Genomic DNA, 25921 nt, shown 5'->3' on the forward strand with positions numbered 1-25921 from the left:
TTTTCTCCTGTTTTTCAATCACGCGTCCGAGCTCATTTCGTGAATTAATTTGTTCAATTTCAGCCTCAAATAACGAGCTTTAACACATATTTCACGATAATCCGAGTTTCGGCGAATCTTTGGTTTGGGCACACCGGCACCCCAAATGTCTTCCGTTGGTGCTCAAACTTTCCGTGGCCGCTTTATCTGACCCGAGGAACTTTCTATGTGATTTCCGGAGAATTTTGTTCCGGGACACCGGAATCCCGAAAAACCGTGTATTATACACTTCAATTTCGGCGTTCGGAGGGTCGCACAGGGACCTGTTTCTTTTTCTCCTGTTTTTCAATCACGCGTCCGAGCTCATTTTAGGAATTAACCTCAGAGATTTCAGCCTCAAATAACGAGCTTTAACACATTTTTCACGATAATCCGAGTTTCGGCGAATCTTTGGTTCAGGCACACCGGCACCCCCAAATGTCTTCCGTTGGTGTTCAAACTTTGCGTGGCCGCTTTATTTGACCCGAGGAACATTCTATGTGATTTCCGGAGAACTTTGTTAGGGACCGGAATCCCGAAGAACCGTGTATTATAAACTTCAATTTCAGCCGTTCGGAAGGTCGTAACGGACCCCGTTTCTTTTTCTCCTGTTTTTCAATCACGCGTCCGAGCTCATTTTAGGAATTAACCTGTTCAATTTCAGCCTCAAATAACGAGCTTTAACACATATTTCACGATAATCCGAATATCGGCGAATGCTGGTTTGTGGCACACAGGCACCCCCAAATGTCTTCCGTTGGTGCTCAAACTTTGCGTGGCCGCTTTATTTGACCCGAGGAACATTCTATGTGATTTCCGGAGAACTTTGTTCCGGGACTCCGGAATCCCGAAAAACCGTGTATTATACACTTCAATTTCAGCCGTTCGGAAGGTCGTAACGGACCCTGTTTCTTTTTCTCCCTGTTTTTCAATCACGCGTCCGAGCTCATTTCAGGAATTAACCTGTTCAATTTCAGCCTCAAATAACGAGCTTTAACACATATTTCACGATAATCCGAATATCGGCGAATGCTGGTTTGTGGCACACAGCACCCCCAAATGTCTTCCGTTGGTGCTCAAACTTTGCGTGGCCGCTTTATTTGACCCGAGGAACATTCTATGTGATTTCCGGAGAACTTTGTTCGGGACCCAGATCCCGAAAAACCGTGTATTATACACTTAAATTTCACTGCCGTTCGGAAGGTAAACGGACCCTGTTTCTTTTTCTCCCTGTTTTTCAATCACGCGTCCGAGCTCATTTCAGAAATTAACGTTTTCAATTTCAGCCCCAAATAACGAGCTTTAACACATATTTCACGATAATCCGAGTTTCGGCGGATGCTGGTTTGTGGCATACCGGCGCCCACAAATGTCTTCCGTTGGTGCTCAAGTTTTGCGTGGCCGCTTTATCTGACCCGAGGAACTTTCTATGTGATTTCCGGAGAATTTTGTTCCGGACCCGGTATCCGAAAAACCGTGTATTATACACTTCAATTTGAGGACGTTCGGAAGGTCGTACTCGGACCCGTTTCTTTTTGTCCTGTTTTTCAATCACGCGTCCGAGCTCATTTCAGTGAATTAACTGTTCGATTTCAGCCTCAAATAACGAGCTTTAACACATTTTTCACGATAATCCGAGTTTCGCGAATCTTTGGTTTCAGGGTACACCGCAAGCACCCCAAATGTCTTCCGTTGGTGCTCAAACTTTGCGTGGCCGCTTTATCTGGCCCGAGGAACTTTCTATGTGATTTCCGGAGAATTTTGATCCACGACCCGGAATCCCGAAAAACCGTGTATTATACACTTCAATTTCAGCGTTCGGAGGGTCGTATCGGACCCTGTTTTTTTTCTCCTGTTTTTCGATCCACGCGTTCAAGCTCATTTTAGGAATTAACCTCAGAGATTTCAGCCTCAAATAACGAGCTTTAACATATTTTTCACGATAATCCGAGTTTCGGCGAATGCTGGTTTGTGGCACACCGGCACCCCCAAATGTCTTCCGTTGGTGCTCAAACTTTCCGTGGCCGCTTTATCTGACCCGAGGAACTTTCTATGTGATTTCCGGAGAATTTTGTTCCGGGACACCGGAATCCCGAAAAACCGTGTATTATACACTTCAATTTCATCGTTCGGAGGGTCGTACCGGACCCTGTTTCTTTTTCTCCCTGTTTTTCAATCACGCGTCCGAGCTCATTTTAGGAATTAACCTCGAGATTTCACCTCAAATAACGAGCTTTAACACATTTTTCACGATAATCCGAGTTTGGCGAATCTTTGGTTTGTGGCACACCGGCACCCCCAAATGTCTTCCGTTGGTGTTCAAACTTTGCGTGGCCGCTTTATTTGACCCGAGGAACATTCTATGTGATTTCCGGAGAACTTTGTTCCGGGACCCCGGAATCCCGAAGAACCGTGTATTATAAACTTCAATTTCAGCCGTTCGGAAGGTCGTAACGGACCCTGTTTCTTTTTCTCCCTGTTTTTCAATCACGCGTCCGAGCTCATTTCAGGAATTAACCTGTTCAATTTCAGCCTCAAATAACGAGCTTTAACACATATTTCACGATAATCCGAATATCGGCGAATGCTGGTTTGTGGCACACAGGCACCTCCAAATGTCTTCCGTTGGTGCTCAAACTTTGCGTGGCCGCTTTATTTGACCCGAGGAACATTCTATGTGATTTCCGGAGAACTTTGTTCCGGGACCCCAGAATCCCGAAAAACCGTGTATTATACACTTCAATTTCAGCCGTTCGGAAGGTCGTACCGGACCCTGTTTCTTTTTCTCCCTGTTTTTCAATCACGCGTCCGAGCTCATTTCAGGAATTAACCTGTTCAATTTCAGCCTCAAATAACGAGCTTTAACACATATTTCACGATAATCCGAATATCGGCGAATGCTGGTTTGTGGCACACAGACACCCCCAAATGTCTTCCGTTGGTGCTCAAACTTTGCGTGGCCGCTTTATTAAACCCGAGGAACATTCTATGTGATTTCCGGAGAACTTTGTTCCGGGACCCCGGAATCCCGAAAAACCGTGTATTATACACTTCAATTTCAGCCGTTCGGAAGGTCGTACCGGACCCTGTTTCTTTTTCTCCCTGTTTTTCAATCACGCGTCCGAGCTCATTTCAGAAATTAACGTTTTCAATTTCAGCCCCAAATAACGAGCTTTAACACATATTTCACGATAATCCGAGTTTCGGCGGATGCTGGTTTGTGGCATACCGGCGCCCCCAAATGTCTTCCGTTGGTGCTCAAGTTTTGCGTGGCCGCTTTATCTGACCCGAGGAACTTTCTATGTGATTTCCGGAGAATTTTGTTCCGGGACCCCGGAATCCCGAAAAACCGTGTATTATACACTTCAATTTCAGACGTTCGGAAGGTCGTACCGGACCCGTTTCTTTTTGTCCCTGTTTTTCAATCACGCGTCCGAGCTCATTTCAGGAATTAACCTGTTCGATTTCAGCCTCAAATAACGAGCTTTAACACATTTTTCACGATAATCCGAGTTTCCGGAATGCTGGTTTGTGGCACACCGGCACCCCCAAATGTCTTCCGTTGGTGCTCAAACTTTGCGTGGCCGCTTTATCTGACCCGAGGAACTTTCTATGTGATTTCCGGAGAATTTTGATCCACGACCCGGAATCCCGAAAAACCGTGTATTATACACTTCAATTTCAGCGTTCGGAGGGTCGTATCGGACCCTGTTTCTTTTTCTCCCTGTTTTTCAGTCACGCGTTCGAGCTCATTTTAGGAATTAACCTCAGAGATTTCAGCCTCAAATAACGAGCTTTAACATATTTTTCACGATAATCCGAATTTCGGCGAATGCTGGTTTGTGGCACACCGGCGCCCCCAAATGTCTTCCGTTGGTGTTCAACCTTTGCGTGGCCGCTTTATTTGACCCGAGTAACATTCTATGTGATTTCCGGAGAATTTTGTTCCGGGACCCCGGAATCCCGAAAAACCGTGTATTATACACTTCAATTTCAGCCGTTCGGAAGGTCGTAACGGACCCTGTTTCTTTTTCTCCCTGTTTTTCAATCACGCGTCCGAACTCATTTCAGAAATTAACGTTTTCAATTTCAGCCTCAAATAACGAGCTTTAACACATATTTCACGATAATCCGAGTTTCGGCGGATGCTGGTTTGTGGCATACCGGCGCCCCCAAATGTCTTCCGTTGGTGCTCAAATTTTGCGTGGCCGCTTTATCTGACCCGAGGAACTTTCTATGTGATTTCCGGAGAATTTTGTTCCGGGACCCCGGAATCCCGAAAAACCGTGTATTATACACTTCAATTTCAGCGTTCGGAAGGTCGTATCGGACCCTGTTTCTTTTTCTCCCTGTTTTTCAGTCACGCGTCCGAGCTCATTTTAGGAATTAACCTCAGAGATTTCAGCCTCAAATAACGAGCTTTAACATATTTTTCACGATAATCCGAGTTTCGGCGAATGCTGGTTTGTGGCACACCGGCGCCCCCAAATGTCTTCCGTTGGTGTTCAACCTTTGCGTGGCCGCTTTATTTGACCCGAGTAACATTCTATGTGATTTCCGGAGAATTTTGTTCCGTGACTTTAATCCCGAAAAACCGTGTATTATATACTTCAATTTCAGCCGTTCGGAAGGTCGTAACGGACCCTGTTTCTTTTTCTCCCTGTTTTTCAATCACGCGTCCGAGCTCATTTCAGGAATTAAGCTGTTCAATTTTAGCCTCAAATAACGAGCTTTAACATATATTTCACGATAATCCGAGTTTCGGCGAATGCTGGTTTGTGGCACACCGGCACCCCCAAACGTCTTCCGTTGGCGCTCAAACTTTCCGTGGCCGCTTTATCTGACCCGAGGAACTTTCTATGTGATTTCCGGAGAATTTTGTTCCGGGACACCGGAATCCCGAAAAACCGTGTATTATACACTTCAATTTCGTTCGGGAGGGTCGTGAGGACCTGTTTCTTTTTCTCCTGTTTTTCAATCACGCGTCCGAGCTCATTTTAGGAATTAACCTCGAGATTTCACCTCAAATAACGAGCTTTAACACATTTTTCACGATAATCCGAGTTTCGGCGAATGCTGGTTTGTGGCACACCGGCACCCCCAAATGTCTTCCGTTGGTGTTCAAACTTTGCGTGGCCGCTTTATTTGACCCGAGGAACATTCTATGTGATTTCCGGAGAACTTTGTTCCGGGACCCCAGAATCCCGAAAAACCGTGTATTATACACTTCAATTTCAGCCGTTCGGAAGGTAAACTGGGACCTGTTTCTTTTTCTCCTGTTTTTCAATCACGCGTCCGAGCTCATTTCAGAATTAACTGTTCAATTTCAAACCTCAAATAACGAGCTTTAACACATATTTCACGATAATCCGAATATCGGCGAATGCTGGTTTGTGGCACACAGACACCCCCAAATGTCTTCCGTTGGTGCTCAAACTTTGCGTGGCCGCTTTATTAAACCCGAGGAACATTCTATGTGATTTCCGGAGAACTTTGTTCCGGGACCCCGGAATCCCGAAAAACCGTGTATTATACACTTCAATTTCGGCCGTTCGGAAGGTCGACGGACCTGTTTCTTTTTCTCCTCGTTTTTCAATCACGCGTCCGAGCTCATTTGTAAATTAACGTTTTCAATTTCAGCCCCAAATAACGAGCTTTAACACATATTTCACGATAATCCGAGTTTCGGCGGATGCTGGTTTGTGGCATACCGGCGCCCCCAAATGTCTTCCGTTGGTGCTCAAGTTTTGCGTGGCCGCTTTATCTGACCCGAGGAACTTTCTATGTGATTTCCGGAGAATTTTGTTCCGGGACCCCGGAATCCCGAAAAACCGTGTATTATACACTTCAATTTCGAGACGTTCGGAAGGTAAATGCGGACCCGTTTCTTTTTGTCCCTGTTTTTCAATCACGCGTCCGAGCTCATTTCAGAATTAACCTGTTCGATTTCAGCCTCAAATAACGAGCTTTAACACATTTTTCACGATAATCCGAGTTTCCGGAATCTTTGGTTTGTGGCACACCGGCACCCCAAATGTCTTCCGTTGGTGCTCAAACTTTGCGTGGCCGCTTTATCAGACCCGAGGAACTTTCTATGTGATTTCGGAGAATTTTGATCCACGACCGGAATCCCGAAAAACCGTGTATTATACACTTCAATTTCAGCGTTCGGAGGGTCGTATCGGACCCTGTTTCTTTTTCTCCCTGTTTTTCAATCACGCGTTCGAGCTCATTTTAGGAATTAACCTCAGAGATTTCAGCCTCAAATAACGAGCTTTAACATATTTTTCACGATAATCCGAATTTCGGCGAATGCTGGTTTGTGGCACACCGGCGCCCCCAAATGTCTTCCGTTGGTGTTCAACCTTTGCGTGGCCGCTTTATTTGACCCGAGTAACATTCTATGTGATTTCCGGAGAATTTTGTTCCGGGACCCCGGAATCCCGAAAAACCGTGTATTATACACTTCAATTTCAGCCGTTCGGAAGGTCGTAACGGACCCTGTTTCTTTTTCTCCCTGTTTTTCAATCACGCGTCCGAACTCATTTCAGAAATTAACGTTTTCAATTTCAGCCTCAAATAACGAGCTTTAACACATATTTCACGATAATCCGAGTTTCGGCGGATGCTGGTTTGTGGCATACCGGCGCCCCCAAATGTCTTCCGTTGGTGCTCAAATTTTGCGTGGCCGCTTTATCTGACCCGAGGAACTTTCTATGTGATTTCCGGAGAATTTTGTTCCGGGACCCCGGAATCCCGAAAAACCGTGTATTATACACTTCAATTTCAGCCGTTCGGAAGGTCGTATCGGACCTGTTTCTTTTTCTCCTGTTTTTGATCCACGCGTCCGAGCTCATTTTAGGAATTAACCTCGAGAGATTTCACCTCAAATAACGAGCTTTAACATATTTTTCACGATAATCCGAGTTTCGGCGAATGCTGGTTTGTGGCACACCGGCGCCCCCAAATGTCTTCCGTTGGTGTTCAACCTTTGCGTGGCCGCTTTATTTGACCCGAGTAACATTCTATGTGATTTCCGGAGAATTTTGTTCCGTGACCCCGGAATCCCGAAAAACCGTGTATTATATACTTCAATTTCAGCCGTTCGGAAGGTCGTAACGGACCCTGTTTCTTTTTCTCCCTGTTTTTCAATCACGCGTCCGAGCTCATTTCAGGAATTAAGCTGTTCAATTTTAGCCTCAAATAACGAGCTTTAACATATATTTCACGATAATCCGAGTTTCGGCGAATGCTGGTTTGTGGCACACCGGCACCCCCAAACGTCTTCCGTTGGCGCTCAAACTTTCCGTGGCCGCTTTATCTGACCCGAGGAACTTTCTATGTGATTTCCGGAGAATTTTGTTCCGGACAGGAATCGAAAAACCGTGTATTATACACTTCAATTTCGGCGTTCGGAGGGTCGTCTAGGACCTGTTTCTTTTTCTCCCTGTTTTTCAATCACGCGTCCGAGCTCATTTTAGGAATTAACCTCAGAGATTTCAGCCTCAAATAACGAGCTTTAACACATTTTTCACGATAATCCGAGTTTCGGCGAATGCTGGTTTGTGGCACACCGGCACCCCCAAATGTCTTCCGTTGGTGTTCAAACTTTGCGTGGCCGCTTTATTTGACCCGAGGAACATTCTATGTGATTTCCGGAGAACTTTGTTCCGGGACCCCGGAATCCCGAAAAACCGTGTATTATAAACTTCAATTTCAGCCGTTCGGAAGGTCGTAACGTGTGGACAAGGCCCTCGGGAACTGCGTCCGCGGGATCCACACTAGGCATAATCGACTCGAGGTTCTTTCGAATCGAATGAAGACATATTAGAGTCGCCACCAAGTTTTTTGGGAACTTGGAACCGTTCAAGCCAACTTTACACCTTTCATCGAAAAGCATAAAGCCAATCGACTACGAGTGATTAAAGATAAAGACTTGTACCCTATATCACTCGATTGAATGACTCTCGTAATCCAATGGTATTTAGACGGATCCACAAACCATAGATCTTGAGTAAGGGGTGAGGGTACGTGTTGGGAAGCCCATAAGGACACCCAACCCCGCCCGTCGATAACGGCCTCTACTAAGTCAAGTATGGATTTCAAACAAGGTCATAGCTACTACGATATATGATATGCAAGCATCATTTTAAACCCTAACATGTGACAACAATTTCTATGTCGTTTTAGATGCAACTAAACTAACTTTGTCAAAGTTGTAATTTAGCATGTGGGTTGATTGATCTAACAACATACAAAACAAAGCAAACAAGGCTTAAGGGGGAATGGGGGAGCCGTTGGGATCTACCTATTACAAACCAGGCATTTCATGCCGACACAACAATAAATTAAAGATACAACTCGATCTAAATACAATTGCTACATACAACACTATACACGACAACACACACGGCCAATTGGCCTAGAAAAGCGTGCACAAGAGGGGTGGCCCACGGCTTACATGACTCACGACCTTGGGTCACTCCTCGTGATGTGTGATTTCGCTCAATCTCATCGAATTAGACATATGGCCGCACACCAAAGCATGCATTAGCATAAATCGGGCCATGTTGCTTTAAACAACATGCGATTTACTACGCTCTTACAAGCATTAGGGCACAACCATCTAACCAAACAAGACTAAGGTTTTTTGAAAGAGGTTTTGACTCGATAAAAGAAAATTAACTTGAAAATTACAACCAAACTAACAAACACGACTCGATAAACAAAGTAATTACAAGATACGAAATAACGAGATAAAGATGAGAAAAAAACGAGAAAAGGGACTACAAGGACACGGCCCACACGATCTAGCATACCCTAATTCTTAGGTTAGATTCATTAGGTTAGATTGATGATTGCTAAACGGGTTAGGAACGAATTAGAAAACAAGTTAAAAACGATGTTGATTGATTGTCGCATGAGGGTGCATTCTACACGGCCTAAAGGGTCTAATTAGGTCAAATTCGCTAATTAATTTAACTCATCGAGTGTCAATAATAAGGTGCTAATCACGCACTCTTATACTAGCGAGAAATTAGGTGAAAGAGAGAGATGCATTCAATTATTTACAGAATCGTCGATTGATTTTATAACTTACGTCGAAGCCACCTATCGTGTCTAATTAGGTTATTAAATTAAATTAATGTTATCTAAATATGTCATAGGTTAAAAACCAGAGGTTAAACTAACATGCAACGGGTCCTAGGGTCTGTCGATTTGGCCGAAACAAAAGGGGGTCGAAAACGAAGAACAAAGTTAGATAATTGTTTTATTTATGCCCTACCTTGAACACGAGGATATGTAAATGAGACGGGGGTGTACGACCGACAGATGTAGCGGTTTCTTTTCCCATCTCAAGTCAACGCGGGTGTTCATAGTGGTACTTTAACTCATACTCGGACTAACTAGTTTCATAGTTAATTTAAAACAATCGATAAACAAGCGAAAAAACAAACAAAAAAAGACAATAAAAAAGGCATAAAAAAAACGAAATAAAAAGAGAAAAGAGAAGGGGATTTGATGCACCCTCAACCTACATGTATCGTTGACACCGTCTTGGGTCGTAATCGATGGTAGATTTTATCTCGAGAGGCCGTCGTCGACGAAGAACAAAGCAAACACGGGTTTTGGAAAGTTTCTGGACAGCGATTTTAAAACAGTGATATCTCCCTCGTTTCACGACGAAAATTCGATCCGAAAGATGTTTTGGAAACTAGAAAGAGAGGAGAACAAGGATCTTAAAGCAACCCCTGCTCGTTTTGGGTTATTGGGCACGAAAAACGAGCACAAACAGAACTGGACAGACAAGAGTAAACCGCGAAAACAGAGTGTTATTTCACTCTGTTTTTCGAGGGATCTCGTGTACTCTCAAGGGCAATTTGGCTCGTAAATCTTTGTCTAATGTGTAGATGGATGTTATGTGGTTAATTAGGAACAAGAAACTCGAATTTTTATGGAGTTTTGATAGAGGAACGAAAGGGTTTTCGAAGAGGACACACAAACAGTTTCAGTTTGTGTGTCGGTTTTGTTTAGGGTTTTTGAAGGATGTTTAGGGTTTGTTTCTGAAGTTTAAAGCTTGTGGGTGATGGTTGGATGTATGGAGAACTTAGAGTAATAAATGTATGGTGAAGGGGTGGTATTTATAAGGAGTTAAAGTAGGGTAAAAGAGAGGGAGAGGCAATCGGGCCTGTTGAGCATAGCTGCTGTCCAGCAGCTTTTGGGGGGCTTTCTAGAGTTCGTATGGGGGGTTTTCTTGGTGATTAAGCTAGGATAATATGGGTAGGATATTAGGGTATGGGTTAGGGTTAATGGGTACGGGTTTTGGTGGTGTTTGGAGCGGGTTTTGGGCTCGGGATTGAGCTGCCAAAACAGGGGGCTGCTCGTGTATATGCGGGCTGTTTGGGGGGGTGTTTGGGATGGAATTTGGGCCGTGGATAGGGGGTTCGAACTGGGTTGGATGGGTAGAGGCTTAGGTTGGTTAGTGTACTCGATATTCGTGCCAACTCGTAAAGAAAACGGGCCCAAAAACCGAGCTAAAATCGAGCTCAAAAACATGCTTTTAAAACGAGTTTTCTTCGCTTTTAAAATCGATTTTTCAAATCAATTAACACATTAAAATAAATGACTTTTCAAATCGAATATACTCATAAAATGATTTTTCAAATCAATTATTTATTTTATTTTCAATAAAATAAACTTGGGAAAATAAATTCAAAATAAAATAAAATAAATTGAATTCACCTTAAAAAAAACCATAATTTAAATATCATTTAAAATAATAGAATGAACTCACTGAAAAAACATTAATTTAAATATCATTTAAATTAATAAAATGAATTCACTTAAAAAACATTAATTTAAATATCATTTAAATTAATAAAATACTTCATCGACGACGCCCATTCTACATCGTAAAACGAGCTCCAAATAATGACAGTGACAACTAAAGAATACATGTGTCCTATCATCATCGGGTGTTTGTCGGGTTCTCTATAAATTCCAATATCGACGGATACGGGTATCTACATAACGGACCCTGTTTCTTTTTCTCCCTGTTTTTCAATCACGCGTCCGAGCTCATTTCAGGAATTAACCTGTTCAATTTCAGCCTCAAATAACGAGCTTTAACACATATTTCACGATAATCCGAATATCGGCGAATGCTGGTTTGTGGCACACAGGCACCCCCAAATGTCTTCCGTTGGTGCTCAAACTTTGCGTGGCCGCTTTATTTGACCCGAGGAACATTCTATGTGATTTCCGGAGAACTTTGTTCCGGGACCCCGGAATCCCGAAAAACCGTGTATTATACACTTCAATTTCAGCCGTTCGGAAGGTCGTACCGGACCCTGTTTCTTTTTCTCCCTGTTTTTCAATCACGCGTCCGAGCTCATTTCAGAAATTAACGTTTTCAATTTCAGCCCCAAATAACGAGCTTTAGCACATATTTCACGATAATCCGAGTTTCGGCGGATGCTGGTTTGTGGCATACCGGCGCCTCCAAATGTCTTCCGTTGGTGCTCAAGTTTTGCGTGGCCGCTTTATCTGACCCGAGGAACTTTCTATGTGATTTCCGGAGAATTTTGTTCCGGGACCCCGGAATCCCGAAAAACCGTGTATTATACACTTCAATTTCAGACGTTCGGAAGGTCGTACCGGACTCGTTTCTTTTTGTCCCTGTTTTTCAATCACGCGTCCGAGCTCATTTCAGGAATTAACCTGTTCGATTTCAGCCTCAAATAACGAGCTTTAACACATTTTTCACGATAATCCGAGTTTCGCGAATCTTTGGTTTCAGGCACACCAAGCACCCCCAAATGTCTTCCGTTGGTGCTCAAACTTTGCGTGGCCGCTTTATCTGACCCGAGGAACTTTCTATGTGATTTCCGGAGAATTTTGATCCACGACCCCGGAATCCCGAAAAACCGTGTATTATACACTTCAATTTCAGCGTTCGGAGGGTCGTATCGGACCGGACTGTTTCTTTTTCTCCTGTTTTTCGATCACGCGTTCGAGCTCATTTTAGGAATTAACCTCAGAGATTTCAGCGTCAAATAACGAGCTTTAACATATTTTTCACGATAATCCGAGTTTCGGCGAATGCTGGTTTGTGGCACACCGGCGCCCCCAAATGTCTTCCGTTGGTGTTCAACCTTTGCGTGGCCGCTTTATTTGACCCGAGTAACATTCTATGTGATTTCCGGAGAATTTTGTTCCGGGACCCCGGAATCCCGAAAAACCGTGTATTATACACTTCAATTTCAGCCGTTCGGAAGGTCGTACCGGACCCTGTTTCTTTTTCTCCCTGTTTTTCAATCACGCGTCCGAGCTCATTTCAGGAATTAAGCTGTTCAATTTCAGCCTCAAATAACGAGCTTTAACACATATTTCACGATAATCCGAGTTTCGGCGAATGCTGGTTTGTGGCACACCGGCACCCCCAAATGTCTTCCGTTGGTGCTCAAACTTTCCGTGGCCGCTTTATCTGACCCGAGGAACTTTCTATGTGATTTCCGGAGAATTTTGTTCCGGGACCCCGGAATCCCGAAAAACCGTGTATTATACACTTCAATTTCAGCGTTCGGAGGGTCGTACCGGACCCTGTTTCTTTTTCTCCCTGTTTTTCAATCACGCGTCCGAGCTCATTTTAGGAATTAACCTCAGAGATTTCAGCCTCAAATAACGAGCTTTAACACATTTTTCACGATAATCCGAGTTTCGGCGAATGCTGGTTTGTGGCACACCGGCACCCCCAAATGTCTTCCGTTGGTGTTCAAACTTTGCGTGTCCGCTTTATTTGACCCGAGGAACATTCTATGTGATTTCCGGAGAACTTTGTTCCGGGACCCCGGAATCCCGAAAAACCGTGTATTATACACTTCAATTTCAGCCGTTCGGAAGGTCGCATCAGGACCCCTGTTTCTTTTTCTCCCGTTTTTCAATCACGCGTCCGAACTCATTTTAAATTAACGTTTTCAATTTCAGCCTCAAATAACGAGCTTTAACACATATTTCACGATAATCCGAGTATCGGCGAATCTTTGGTTTTAGGCACACCGGCACCCCCAAATGTCTTCCGTTGGTGCTCAAACTTTGCGTGGCCGCTTTATCTGACCCGAGGAACATTCTATGTGATTTCCGGAGAATTTTGATCCGGGACTCCGGAATCCCGAAAAACCGTGTATTATACACTTCAATTTCAGACGTTCGGAAGGTCGTACCGGACCCTGTTTCTTTTTCTCCCTGTTTTTCAATCACGCGTCCGAGCTCATTTCAGGAATTAATTTGTTCAATTTCAGCCTCAAATAACGAGCTTTAACACATATTTCACGATAATCCGAGTTTCGGCGAATGCTGGTTTGTGGCACACCGGCACCCTCAAATGTCTTCCGTTGGTGCTCAAACTTTGCGTGGCCGCTTTATCTTACCCGAGGAACTTTCTATGTGATTTCCGGAGAATTTTGTTCCGGGACCCTGGAATCCCGAAAAACCGTGTATTATACACTTCAATTTCAGCGTTCGGAGGGTCGTACCGGACCATGTTTCTTTTTCTCTCTGTTTTTGAATCACGCGTACGAGCTCATTTTAGGAATTAACCTCAGAGATTTCAGCCTCAAATAACGAGCTTTAACACATTTTTCACGATAATCCGAGTTTCGGCGGATGCTGGTTTGTGGCATACCGGCGCCCCCAAATGTCTTCCGTTGGTGCTAAAATTTTGCGTGGCCGCTTTATCTGACCCGAGGAACTTTCTATGTGATTTCCGGAGAATTTTTTTCCGGGACCCCGGAATCCCGAAAAACCGTGTATTATACACTTCAATTTCAAGCGTTCGGAAGGTCGCACGGACCTGTTTCTTTTTGTCCCTGTTTTTCAATCACGCGTCCGAGCTCATTTCAGGAATTAACCTGTTCGATTTTAGCCTCAAATAACGAGCTTTAACACATTTTTCACGATAATCCGAGTTTCCGCGAATGCTGGTTTGTGGCACACCGGCACCCCCAAATGTATTCCGTTGGTGCTCAAACTTTGCGTGGCCGCTTTATCTGACCCGAGGAACTTTCTATGTGATTTCCGGAGAATTTTGATCCAGGACCCCGGAATCCCGAAAAACCGTGTATTATACACTTCAATTTCATCGTTCGGAGGGTCGTATCGGACCCTGTTTCTTTCTCTCCCTGTTTTTCAATCACGCGTCCGAGCTCATTTTAGGAATTAACCTCAGAGATTTCAGCCTCAAATAACGAGCTTTAACATATTTTTCACGATAATCCGAGTTTCGGCGAATGCTGGTTTGTGGCACACCGGCGCCCCCAAATGTCTTCCGTTGGTGTTCAACCTTTGCGTGGCCGCTTTATTTGACCCGAGTAACATTCTATGTGATTTCCGGAGAATTTTGTTCCGGGACCCCGGAATCCCGAAAAACCGTGTATTATACACTTCAATTTCAGCCGTTCGGAAGGTCGTAATGAGACTGTTTCTTTTTCTCCCGTTTTTCAATCACGCGTCCGAGCTCATTTCAGAATTAATTTTGTTCAATTTCAGCCACAAATAACGAGCTTTAACACATATTTCACGATAATCCGAGTTTCGGCGAATCTTTGGTTTTCAGGCACACCAAGCACCCCCAAATGTCTTCCGTTGGTGCTCAAACTTTCCGTGGCCGCTTTATCAGACCCGAGGAACTTTCTATGTGATTTCCGGAGAATTTTGTTCCGGACCCCGGAATCCCGAAAAACCGTGTATTATACACTTCAATTTCAGCGTTCGGAGGGTAAATCAGGACCGTTTCTTTTTCTCCTCGTTTTTCAATCACGCGTCCGAGCTCATTTTAGGAATTAACCTCTGAGATTTCAGCCTCAAATAACGAGCTTTAACACATTTTTCACGATAATCCGAGTTTCGCGAACGCCGGTTTGTGGCACACCGGCACCCCCAAATGTCTTCCGTTGGTGTTCAAACTTTGCGTGGCCGCTTTATTTGACCCGAGGAACATTCTATGTGATTTAGGAGAACTTTGTTCCGGGCCCAGAATCCCGAAAAACCGTGTATTATACACTTCAATTTCACCGTTCGGAAGGTCGACAGGACCCTGTTTCTTTTTCTCCTGTTTTTCAATCACGCGTCCGAACTCATTTGTAAATTAACGTTTTCAATTTCAGCCTCAAATAACGAGCTTTACCACATATTTCACGATAATCCGAGTTTCGGCGAATCTTCGGTTTAGGCACACCGGGCCCCCAAATGTCTTCCGTTGGTGTTCAACCTTTGCGTGGCCGCTTTATTTGACCCGAGTAACATTCTATGTGATTTCCAGGAGAATTTTGTTCGGGACCGGAATCCCGAAAAACCGTGTATTATACACTTCAATTTCAGCCGTTCGGAATGTCGTAATGAGACTGTTTCTTTTTCTCCTGTTTTTCAATCACGCGTCCGAGCTCATTTCAGAAATTAAGCTGTTCAATTTCAGCCTCAAATAACGAGCTTTAACACATATTTCACGATAATCCGAGTTTCGGCGAATGCTGGTTTGTGGCACACCGGCACCCCCAAATGTCTTCCGTTGGTGCTCAAACTTTGCGTGGCCGCTTTATCTGACCCGAGGAACTTTCTATGTGATTTTCGGAGAATTTTGATCCAGGACCCCGGAATCCCGAAAAACCGTGTATTATACACTTCAATTTCAGCGTTCGGAGGGTCGTATCGGACCCTGTTTCTTTTTCTCCCTAATTTTCAGTCACGCGTCCGAGCTCATTTTAGGAATTAACCTCAGAGATTTCAGCCTCAAATAACGAGCTTTAACATATTTTTCACGATAATCCGAGTTTCGGTGAATGCTGGTTTGTGGCACACCGGCGCCCTCAAATGTCTTCCGTTGGTGTTCAACCTTTGCGTGGCCGCTTTATTTGACCCGAGTAACATTCTATGTGATTTCCGGAGAACTTTGTTCCGGGCCCCCGGAATCCCGAAAAACCGTGTATTATACACTTCAATTTCAGCCGTTCGGAAGGTCGTAATGAGACTGTTTCTTTTTCTCCTCGTTTTTCAATCACGCGTCCGAGCTCATTTCAGGAATTAAGCTGTTCAATTTCAGCCTCAAATAACGAGCTTTAACACATATTTCACGATAATCCGAGTTTCGGCGAATGCTGGTTTGTGGCACACCGGCACCCCCAAATGTCTTTCGTTGGTGCTCAAACTTTCCGTGGCCGCTTTATCTGACCCGAGGAACTTTCTATGTGATTTCCGGAGAATTTTGTTCCGGGACACCGGAATCCCGAAAAACCGTGTATTATACACTTCAATTTCAGCGTTCGGAGGGTCGTACCAGACCCTGTTTCTTTTTCTCCCTGTTTTTCAATCACGCGTCCGAGCTCATTTTAGGAATTAACCTCAGAGATTTCAGCCTCAAATAACGAGCTTTAACACATTTTTCACGATAATCCGAGTTTCGTCGAATGCTGGTTTGTGGCACACCGGCACCCCCAAATGTCTTCCGCTGGTGTTCAAACTTTGCGTGGCCGCTTTATTTGACCCGAGGAACATTCTATGTGATTTCCGGAGAACTTTGTTCCGGGACCCCGGAATCCCGAAAACCGTGTATTATACACTTCAATTTCAACCGTTCGGAAGGTAAACCGGACCCGTTTCTTTTTCTCCCTGTTTTTCAATCACGCGTCCGAACTCATTTCAGAAATTAACGTTTTCAATTTCAACCTCAAATAACGAGCTTTAACACATATTTCACGATAATCCGAGTATCGGCGAATGCTGGTTTGTGGCACACCGGCACCCCCAAATGTCTTCCGTTGGTGCTCAAACTTTGCGTGGCCGCTTTATCTGACCCGAGGAACATTCTATGTGATTTTCGGAGAATTTTAATCCGGGACTCCGGAATCCCGAAAAACCGTGTATTATACACTTCAATTTCAGACGTTCGGAAGGTCGTACCGGACCCTGTTTCTTTTTGTCCCTGTTTTTCAATCACGCGTCCGAGCTCATTTCAGGAATTAACTGTTCTATTTCGGTCTCAAATAACGAGCTTTAACACATTTTTCACGATAATCCGAGTTTCGGCGAATCTTTGGTTTTGGCACACCGGCACCCCCAAATGTCTTCCGCAGTGTTCATACTTTGCGTGGCCGCTTTATCGACCCGAGGAACTTTCTATGTGATTTTCGGAGAATTTTGTTCCGGGACCGGAATCCCGAAAAACCGTGTATTATACACTTCAATTTCAGCGTTCGGAGGGTCGTCACGGACCTGTTTCTTTTTCTCCCTGTTTTTCAATCACGCGTCCGAGCTCATTTAAGGAATTAACCTCAGAGATTTCAGCCTCAAATAACGAGCTTTAACACATTTTTCACGATAATCCGAGTTTCGGCGAATGCTGGTTTGTGGCACACCGGCGCCCCCAAATGTCTTCCGTTGGTGTTCAAACATTGCGTGGCCTCTTTATTTGACCCGAGTAACATTCTATGTGATTTCCGGAGAATTTTGTTCCGGGACCCCGGAATCCCGAAAAACCGTGTATTATACACTTCAATTTCAGCCGTTCGGAATGTCGTAACAGACCCTGTTTCTTTTTCTCCCTGTTTTTCAATCACGCGTCCGAGCTCATTTCAGAAATTAAGCTGTTCAATTTCAGCCTCAAATAACGAGCTTTAACACATATTTCACGATAATCCGAGTTTGGCGAATCTTTGGTTTTTCAGGCACACCGGCACCCCCAAATGTATTCCGTTGGTGCTCAAACTTTGCGTGGCCGCTTTATCTGACCCGAGGAACTTTCTATGTGATTTCCGGAGAATTTTGATCCAGGACCCCGGAATCCCGAAAAACCGTGTATTATACACTTCAATTTCATCGTTCGGAGGGTCGTATCGGACCCTGTTTCTTTTTCTCCCTGTTTTTCAATCACGCGTCCGAGCTCATTTTAGGAATTAACCTCAGAGATTTCAGCCTCAAATAACGAGCTTTAACATATTTTTCACGATAAACCGAGTTTCGGCGAATGCTGGTTTGTGGCACACCGGCGCCCCCAAACGTCTTCCGTTGGTGTTCAACCTTTGCGTGGCCGCTTTATTTGACCCGAGTAACATTCTATGTGATTTCCGGAGAATTTTGTTCCGTGACCCCGGAATCCCGAAAAACCGTGTATTATACACTTCAATTTCAGCCGTTCAGAAGGTCGAAACGGACCCTGTTTCTTTTTCTCCCTGTTTTTCAATCACGCGTCCGAGCTCATTTTCAGAATTAACCTGTTCAATTTCAGCCTCAAATAACGAGCTTTAACACATATTTCACGATAATCCGAGTTTCGCGAATCTTTGGTTTGTGGCACACCAAGCACCCCCAAATGCCTTCCGTTGGTGCTCAAACTTTGCGTGGCCGCTTTATCTGACCCGAGTAACATTCTATGTGATTTCCGGAAAATTTTGTTCCGGGACCCCGGAATCCCGAAAAACCGTGTATTATACACTTCAATTTCAGCCGTTCGGAATGTCGTAACAGACCCTGTTTCTTTTTCTCCCTGTTTTTCAATCACGCGTCCGAGCTCATTTTAGGAATTAACCTCAGAGATTTCAGCCTCAAATAACGAGCTTTAACACATTTTTCACGATAATCCGAGTTTCGGCGAATGCTGGTTTGTGGCACACCGGCGCCCCCAAATATCTTCCGTTGGTGTTCAACCTTTGGGTGGCCGCTTTATTTGACCCGAGTAACATTCTATGTGATTTCCGGAAAATTTTGTTCCGGGACCCCGGAATCCCGAAAAACCGTGTATTATAAACTTCAATTTCAGCCGTTCGGAAGGTCGTAACATGCCCTGTTTCTTTTTCTCCCTGTTTTTCAATCACGCGTCCGACCTCATTTCAGGAATTAACCTATTCGATTTCAGCCTCAAATAACGAGCTTTAACACATTTTTCACGATAATCTGAGTTTCGGCGAATGCAATTTTGTGGCACACCGGCACCCCCAAATGTCTTCCGTTGGTGCTCAAACTTTGCGTGGCCGCTTTATCTGACCCGAAGAACTTTCTATGTGATTTACGGAGAATTTTGTTCCGGGACCCCGGAATCCCGAAAAACCGTGTATTATACACTTCAATTTCAGCGTTCGGAGGGTCGTACCGGACCCTGTTTCCTTTTCTCCCTGTTTTTCAATCACGCGTCCGAGCTCATTTTAGGAATTAACCTCAGAGATTTCAACCTCAAATAACGAGCTTTAAGACATTTTTCACGATAATTCGAGTTTCGGCGAATGCTGGTTTGTGGCACACCGGCGCCCCCAAATGTCTTCCGTTGGTGTTCAAACATTGCGTGGCCTCTTTATTTGACCCGAGTAACATTCTATGTGATTTCCGGAGAATTTTGTTCCGGGACCCCGGAATCCCGAAAAACCGTGTATTATAAACTTCAATTTCAGCCGTTCGGAAGGTCGTAACAGACCCGGTTTCTTTTTCTCCCTGTTTTTCAATCACACGTCCGAGCTCATTTCAGGAATTAAGCTGTTCAATTTCAGCCTCAAATAACGAGCTTTAACACATATTTCACGATAATCCGAGTTTCGGCGAATGCTGGTTTGTGGCACACCGGCACCCCCAAATGTCTTCCGTTGGTGCTCAAACTTTCCGTGGCCGCTTTATCTGACCCGAGGAACTTTCTATGTGATTTCCGGAGAATTTTGTTCCGGGACACCGGAATCCCGAAAAACCGTGTATTATACACTTCAATTTCAGCGTTCGGAGGGTCGTACGGACCACTGTTTCTTTTTCTCCTGTTTTTCAATCACGCGTCCGAGCTCATTTTAGGAATTAACCTCGAGATTTCACCTCAAATAACGAGCTTTAACACATTTTTCACGATAATCCGAGTTTCGTCGAATCTTTGGTTTGTGGCACACCGGCACCCCCAAATGTCTTCCGTTGGTGTTCAAACTTTGCGTGGCCGCTTTATTTGACCCGAGGAACATTCTATGTGATTTCCGGAGAACTTTGTTCGGGACCGGAATCCGAAAAACCGTGTATTATACACTTCAATTTCAGCCGTTCGGAAGGTCGACAGGACCTGTTTCTTTTTCTCCTGTTTTTCAATCACGCGTCCGAACTCATTTCAGAAATTAACGTTTTCAATTTCAACCTCAAATAACGAGCTTTAACACATATTTCACGATAATCCGAGTATCGGCGAATGCTGGTTTGTGGCACACCGGCGCCCCCAAATGTCTTCCGCTGGTGTTTAAACTTTGCGTGGCCGCTTTATTTGACCCGAGTAACATTCTATGTGATTTCCGGAGAATTTTGTTCCGGGACCCCGGAATCCCGAAAAACCGTGTATTATACACTTCAATTTCAGCCGTTCGGAAGGTCGTAACGGACCCTGTTTCTTTTTCTCCCTGTTTTTCAATCACGCGTCCGAGCTCATTTCAGGAATTAACCTGTTCAATTTCAGCCTCAAATAACGAGCTTTAACACATAATTCACGATAATCCGAGTTTCCGCGAATGCTGGTTTGTGGCACACCGGCACCCCCAAATGCCTTCCGTTGGTGCTCAAACTTTGCGTGGCCGCTTTATCTGACCCGAGGAACTTTCTATGTGATTTCCGGAGAATTTTGTTCCGGGACCCCGGAATCCCGAAAAACCGTGTATTATACACTTCAATTTTAGCGTTCGGAGGGTCGTACCGGACCCTGTTTCTTTTTCTCCCTGTTTTTCAATCACGCGTCCGAGCTCATTTTAGGAATTAACCTCAGAGATTTGAGCCTCAAATAACGAGCTTTAACACATTTTTCACGATTATCCGAGTTTCGGCGAATGCTGGTTTGTGGCACACCGGCACCCCCAAATGTCTTCCGTTGGTGTTCAAACTTTGCGTGGCCGCTTTATTTGACCCGAGGAACATTGTATGTGATTTCCGGAGAACTTTGTTCCGGGACCCCGGAATCACGAAAAACCGTGTATTATACACTTCAATTTCAGCCGTTCGGAAGGTCGTAACGGACCCGGTTTCTTTTTCTCCCTGTTTTTCAATCATGCGTCCGAGCTCATTTCAGAAATTAACGTTTTCAATTTCAGCCTCAAATAACGAGCTTTAACACATTTTTCACGATAATCCGAGTTTTGTGAATCTTTGGTTTGTGGCACACCGGCACCCCCAAATGTCTTCCGTTGGTGTTCAAACTTTGTGTGGCCGCTTTATTTGACCCGAGGAACATTCTATGTGATTTCCATAGAACTTTGTTCCGGGACCCCGGAATCCCGAAAAACCGTGTATTATACACTTCAATTTCAGCCGTTCGGAAGGTCGTGTCGGACCCTGTTTCTTTTTCTCCCTGTTTTTCAATCACGCGTCCGAGCTCATTTGTAAATTAACGTTTTCAATTTCAGCCTCAAATAACGAGCTTTAACACATATTTCACGATAATCCGAGTATCGGCGAATGCTGGTTTGTGGCACACCGGCACCCCCAAATGTCTTCCGTTGGTGCTCAAACTTTGCGTGGCCGCTTTATCTGACCCGAGGAACTTCCTATGTGATTTCCGGAAAGTTTTGTTCCGGGACCCCAGAATCCCGAAAAACCGTGTATTATACACTTCAATTTCAGCCGTTCGGAAGGTCGTACCGGGCCCTGTTTCTTTTTCTCCCTGTTTTTCAATCATGCGTCCGAGCTCATTTCAGGAATTAACCTGATCGATTTCAGCCTCAAATAACGAGCTTTAACACATTTTTCACGATAATCCGAGTTTCGGAGAATGCTGGTTTGTGGCACACCGGCGCCCCCAAATGTCTTCCGTTGGTGTTCAAACTTTGCGTGGCCGCTTTATTTGACCCGAGTAACATTCTATGTGATTTCCGGAGAATTTTGTTCCGGGACCCCGGAATCCCGAAAAACCGTGTATTATACACTTCAATTTCAGCCGTTCGGAAGGTCGTAACGGACCCTGTTTCTTTTTCTCCCTGTTTTTCAATCACGCGTCCGAGCTCATTTCAGAATTAACATGTTCGATTTCAGCCTCAAATAACGAGCTTTAACACATATTTCACGATAATCCGAGTTTCGCGAATCTTTGGTTTTCAGGCACACCAGCACCCCAAATGTCTTCCGTTGGTGCTCAAACTTTGCGTGGCCGCTTTATCTGACCCGAGGAACTTTCTATGTGATTTCCGGAGAATTTTGTTCCGGGACCCCGGAGAATTTTGTTCCGAAAACTGTGTATTATACACTTCAATTTCAGCGTTCGGAGGGTCGTACCGGACCCTGTTTCTTTTTCTCCCTGTTTTTCAATCACGCGTCCGAGCTCATTTTAGGAATTAACCCTAGAGATTTCAGCCTCAAATAACGAGCTTTAACACATTTTTCACGATAATCCGAGTTTCGGCGAATGCTAGTTTGTGGCACACCGGCACCCCAAAATGTCTTCCGTTGGTGTTCAAACTTTGCGTGGCCGCTTTATTTGACCCCAGGAACATTCTATGTGATTTCCGGAGAACTTTGTTCCGGGACCCCGGAATCCCGAAAAACCGTGTATTATACACTTCAATTTCAGCCGTTCGGAAGGTCGTACCGGACCCTGTTTCTTTTTTCTCCTGTTTTTCAATCACGCGTCCGAGCTCATTTCAGAAATTAACGTTTTCAATTTCAGCCTCAAATAACGAGCTTTAACACATATTTCACGATAATCCGAGTATCGGCGAATGCTGGTTTGTGGCACACCGGCACCCCCAAATGTCTTTTGTTGGTGCTCAAACTTTGCGTGGCCGCTTTATCTGACCCGAGGAACATTCTATGTGATTTCCGGAGAATTTTGATCCGGGACTCCGGAATCCCGAGAAACCGTGTATTATACACTTCAATTTCAGACGTTCGGAAGGTAAATCGGACCTGTTTCTTTTTGTCCTGTTTTTCAATCACGCGTCCGAGCTCATTTCAGGAATTAACTGTTCGATTTGACCTCAAATAACGAGCTTTAACACATTTTTCACGATAATCCGAGTTTCGGCGAATGCTGGTTTGTGACACACCGGCACCCCCAAATGTCTTCCGCTGGTGCTCAAACTTTGTGTGGCCGCTTTATCTGACCCGAGGAACTTTCTATGTGATTTCCGGAGAATTTTGTTCCGGGACCCCGGAATCCCGAAAAACCGTGTATTATACACTTCAATTTCGGCGTTCGGAGGGTCGTGACGGACCTGTTTCTTTTTCCTGTTTTTCAATCACGCGTCCGAGCTCATTTTAGGAATTAACCTCTGAGATTTCAGCCTCAAATAACGAGCTTTAACACATTTTTCACGATAATCCGAGTTTGGCGAATCTTTGGTTTGTGGCACACCGGCGCCCCCAAAGGTCTTCCGTTGGTGTTCAAACTTTGCGTGGCCTCTTTATTTGACCCGAGTAACATTCTATGTGATTTCCGGAGAATTTTGTTCCGGGACCCCGGAATCCCGAAAAACCGTGTATTATACACTTCAATTTCAGCCGTTCGGAAGGTCGTAACGGACCCTGTTTCTTTTTCTCCCTGTTTTTCAATCACGCGTCCGAGCTCATTTCAGGAATTAATCTGTTCATTTTCAGCCTCAAATAACGAGCTTTAACACATATTTCACGATAATCCGAGTTTCGGCGAATGCTGGTTTGTGGCACACCGGCAACCCCAAATGTCTTCCGTTAGTGCTCAAACTTTGCGTGGCCGCTTTATCTTACCCGAGGAACTTTCTATGTGATTTCCGGAGAATTTTGTTCCGGGACCCCGGAATCCCGAAAAACCGTGTATTATACACTTCAATTTCAGCGTTCGGAGGGTCGTACCGGACCCTGTTTCTTTTTCTCCCTGTTTTTCAATCACGCGTCCGAGCTCATTTTAGGAATTAACCTCAGAGATTTCAGCCTCAAATAACGAGCTTTAACACATTTTTCACGATAATCCGAGTTTCGGCGGATGCTGGTTTGTGGCATACCGGCACCCCCAAATGTCTTCCGTTGGTGCTCAAACTTTGCGTGGCCGCTTTATCTGACCCGAGGAACTTTCTATGTGATTTCCGGAGAATTTTGTTAGGGACCGAATCCCGAAAAACCGTGTATTATACACTTCAATTTCATACGTTCGGAAGGTCGTACCGGACCCTGTTTCTTTTTTTCCCTGTTTTTCAATCACGCGTCCGAGCTCATTTCAGGAATTAACCTGTTCGATTTCAGCCTCAAATAACGAGCTTTAACACATTTTTCACGATAATCCGAGTTTGGCGAATCTTGGTTTTGGCACACCGGCACCCCAAATGTCTTCGCTGGTGCTCAAACTTTGCGTGATCGCTTTATCTCGACCCGAGGAACTTTCTATATGATTTCCGGAGAATTTTATTAGGGACCCGAAATCCCGAAAAACCATGTATTATACACTTCAATTTCAGCCGTTCGGAAGGTCATACCGGAACCTGTTTCTTTTTCTCCCTGTTTTTCAATCACGCGTCCAAGCTCATTTCAGGACTCAACCTGTTCGATTTTAGGAATCAACCTGTTCGATTTCAGCCTCAAATAACGAGCTTTAACACATTTTTCACGATAATCCGAGTTTCGGCGAATGCTGGTTTGTGGCACACCGGCACCCCCAAATGTCTTCCGTTGGTGTTCAAACTTTGCGTGGCCGCTTTATTTGACCCGAGGAACATTCTATGTGATTTCCGGAGAACTTTGTTCCGGGACCCCGAAATCCCGAAAAACCGTGTATTATACACTTCAATTTCCGTTCGGAAGGTAAACAGGACCCTGTTTCTTTTTCTCCCCTGTTTTTCAATCACGCGTCCGAACTCATTTGTAAATTAACGTTTTCAATTTCAGCCTCAAATAACGAGCTTTAACACATATTTCACGATAATCCGAGTATCGGCGAATCTTTGGTTTGTGGCACACCAAGCACCCCCAAATGTCTTCCGTTGGTGCTCAAACTTTGCGTGGCCGCTTTATCGACCCGAGGAACTTTCTATGTGATTTTCGGAGAATTTTGATCCGGGACTCGGAATCCCGAGAAACCGTGTATTATACACTTCAATTTCGAGACGTTCGAAGGTCGCATCTGGGACCACGATTCCTTTTGTCCGTGTTTTTCAATCACGCGTCCGAGCTCATTTCAGGAATTAACCTGTTCGATTTCAGCCTCAAATAACGAGCTTTAACACATTTTTCACGATAATCCGAGTTTCGGCGAATGCTGGTTTGTGACACACCGGCACCCCCAAATGTCTTCCGCTGGTGCTCAAACTTTGCGTGGCCGCTTTATCTGACCCGAGGAACTTTCTATGTGATTTCCGGAGAATTTTGTTCGGGGACCCCGTAATCCCGAAAAACCGTGTATTATACACTTCAATTTCAGCGTTCGGAGGGTGGTACCGGACCCTGTTTCTTTTTCTCCCTGTTTTTCAATCACGCGTCCGAGCTCATTTTAGGAACTAACCTCAGAGATTTCAGCCTCAAATAACGAGTTTTAACACATTTTTCACGATAATCCAGGAGTTTGGCGAATCTTTGGTTTGTGGCACACCGGCGCCCCAAATGTCTTCCGTTGGTGTTCAAACTTTGCGTGACCTCTTTATTTGACCCGAGTAACATTCTATGTGATTTCCGGAGAATTTTGTTAGGGACTCGGAATCCCGAAAAACCGTGTATTATACACTTCAATTTCAGCCGTTCGGAAGGTCGTAACGGACCCTGTTTCTTTTTCTCCCTGTTTTTCAATCACGCGTCCGAGCTCATTTCAGGAATTAATCTGTTCATTTTCAGCCTCAAATAACGAGCTTTAACACATATTTCACGATAATCCGAGTTTGCGAATCTTTGGTTTGTGGCACCAAGCAACCCCAAATGTCTTCCGTTGGTGCTCAAACTTTGCGTGGCCGCTTTATCT

Source organism: Silene latifolia, chromosome 3 (assembly GCF_048544455.1).
Source record: "Silene latifolia isolate original U9 population chromosome 3, ASM4854445v1, whole genome shotgun sequence".
NCBI classification, from domain to species: Eukaryota; Viridiplantae; Streptophyta; class Magnoliopsida; order Caryophyllales; family Caryophyllaceae; genus Silene; species Silene latifolia.